Source organism: Echinops telfairi, unplaced genomic scaffold (genome assembly GCF_000313985.2).
Source record: "Echinops telfairi isolate 266 unplaced genomic scaffold, ASM31398v2 ScPeMD7_2565;HRSCAF=3150, whole genome shotgun sequence".
NCBI lineage: Eukaryota > Metazoa > Chordata > Mammalia > Afrosoricida > Tenrecidae > Echinops > Echinops telfairi.
The window spans coordinates 9,008,238-9,011,230 of record NW_022106463.1 but is presented as its reverse complement, the minus strand read 5'-3'; positions in this window follow the sequence as shown (position 1 = coordinate 9,011,230).

The window sequence follows — 2,993 nt, the reverse complement described above, 5'->3', positions numbered from 1 at the left end:
AGGATGTACTCTGGTACAGATAAGAGTCCTGGACACACGGAATCCAGGACAGATAAACATAGGGGAAGCGATACCATGAGGGTTAGTGGGGAGGTGGGAGGAGGGGGAAGAAATGGAGAATGGATCACAAGGTTGGCTATATAAACCACCCCTGCCCAAGGGGGACGAGCAATAGAAATGTGGGTTGGGTATTTACACGTGGTCACTCTAGGCCCACACGCGGTCAGACAGAGGGGTGCTTTCTCTGAGCCAGCACGCTTCTCCAGATGGCCTGCGCTGGGTAGACGCTGCGCTGGTCCTGCTTAAGCGGGCCTTGGAGTGGAGCTGGGCAGCAGGCCACGGCGGGTCAGGGACACGCAGCCTGATTTTATTAACTTGGAGTTATGCCACCCAGCTGTGCCCACCACCGCACACCTCCGAGTGTGCAGAAAGCCCTCGGCTGCCGAGGACTCCGGACGGGGCAGAGCTCCTGGTCAGCAGCGACGTGTCCGCCTGAGCACCCAGCGGGGTAGTCACTGTCACCTGAAAGGGCAGAAGGAACACCAACCAGACTTGACCATCTCAGTTTCAATTTGCCAGGGAGGGCCCAAACCAAAAAAATAAAATAAACCCGCTGCCATCGAGTGGATACCGACTCACAGCGACCCCACGGGACAGAGTATACCTGCCTGGCCCTGTATGTTTCTGAGTCCCAGTCTCTGGGACTCCTGACAAGAGTGGGCAGCTTCATCTTTCTCCCTTGGAGCGGCCGGCGGTTTCGAACTGCTGACCTAGCAGAACTACTATGCTCGCTACCAGGGCCTGAAGAACAGTTCGCACACAGGAGTCTCTAGGGTTAGTGACCCCCGGTGTGGTGGCTCGTGGTGTCACTCCCCCCCCTTCCCACACACACACACATAAGCCTCCTCCCACCCCAGGCCACACAGAATCCTTCCTGATGTTTATTATCATCGTCATAGGATTGCACATGGTAAGTTTGGGGGCAAACGGCTTAAACGTAACCACTTCTTCTATTGTGCACCTTACACCAAGAACTCACTTGCCATGCCTCTGCGTGATACTCTAGCATTATTCTCACTTGCTGGGGGCTGTTGAGTTGGTTCTGGTTCACCGTGACCCGCCGTGCGGCAGCACAGAGCCCTGCCCGGTCTTGCTCCATCCTCACAGTCATGGTCAGGGCCGAGCCCCTGTGTCCATCCACCTCCTGTCTTCTCTTTTAGATTCCCTTTGACCTCACCAAGCATGATGTCCTTCTCTAGGGACTAGCCCCTCTTTATAACCTGCCCCAAGTCGGGAAGCCCAAGCCTGGCCATCTCCCTTCCAAGGATCATTCCTGCTGTACTTCTTCCCAGACAGGTGGGTTCCCATCTCTGTTGTGTAGGGTCTGCGTCAACCCTGTCATGCAAATGCTAGGCTCTAGCTTCCGGTGAGAGCCTGTGGGGATTGTTCCCCTTCTGCCCTTCATGCTCAAAAACAGAGCGACGGGTATCTGCTCACAGTACTACCTGCCTCTCCATGCTGTAACCGAAAACACTAGAGTTCCACAGAAATCGTGGTCGGCGATGAGGACACAGGCGGTGACTGAAACCACACGGGCACACAGCACGGCAGGACCACGCGACTGAAAGCGTCGGGGAGCGCTTGTGGGAAAGGCCTCCGCCTTGGGCAAAGGAGAGGGACATCAAAAAAGAGGAAGGCCGAGGTGGATGGACACAGGGGCTGCGGCGGTGGGCTCAGACACAGCAGCCGTGTGAGTGCGGGCTGGGCGCGGGGTTACTGAGTCTGGACCCACTCACTGTCGCTTCCCAAACAAAAACACAAACAGGGTCTCTCTCTTATCTAGCTAGCTATCTCCAGTCAGTTCCATCTCCTCCTGGCCGCGGTGGCACAGTGGGTTACACCGGCCACTCAGAGGGAGGAAGGCGAGGCTGTGTGCTTCTGGAGAGGTGATGGTCTTGGAAACCCAGGGGGCACTTCTCCAGTCCTGTCCAGTCACTGTGAGCCAGAAACGGTAGGTGGCAGTGAGGGTGTTGCTGAGTGCAGAGTTTCCGAGGCTGTAAACCTTTGCTGGGGCCGGCAGCCTCAGGCCTCTCCCTCAGGAACAGGAGAGTAAACGAGCGTAGAGTCTGGGCCTTGCACGTGTGTCAGCACATGCTAGCTGGGGTCACGAGATATGTGGTCGTGACACTGAACTACAGCGATGTCGTTTATCAAACGCAGCAAGTTCCTGCTGAAACACCGCAGAGGAGTTTTATAGACCTGGGCATCAGCCCTCTGAGACTGCCACCGGGGAGCTCTCCCAGCACCCCAGATGCACGGAACGCAGAGAGGAGACGATCTTGAATTATGTCTCTCGCGGTGTCATGGGTGCTTACGCACAACTTCCGCTTGTCCCGTGTCACCCTCCTCCTGCAGCAGCACTGATGTGCATGTTCTTCCACACGCAGCTCCCCTGCTGGGGGCCGCCTGCTCTGCCCGAGAAAAGGGGCACCCTTCTCCCATCCCACCTACCTCCCCTCTCGCACTCGCACTCTCTCCGAGGCCCCCCTGGCGCTCCACACTGGGTTTGGACATGAGCCTCTGCTCGTGGCTCGGTCCTTCTGAAAACCACCCGCTGGTGGTGCAGACGTCTCCTTGAGGTGGCTCCGTCCGGCCAAGCCCTGGTCTGGTGGCCATGGGGTTGATTGGTCTGGTTTGGGGAGAGTAGATGACCTTCTCTTGTGTCATGCACTCAAAACCGCTCATAGCCACATGATGGGGCAGAATAGAACCCCCATCAGGTCCCCCGGCTCCCATCTTTAAGGTCACAGGCTGACACAGCTATCTCCTGGGGAGCGGCAGTTGGGCTGGAACCACCAGCCTTGACGTTGGCAGCTACGTACTGGGCACTACTTCCTCATCTGGGTTCCTTCCTGTCCCATGGGTGCTGTGGGCCGGTTCTGCCCATGGCGACCCTCTACACAACAGAACAGAATGCTGCCCAGCCCTGCAAC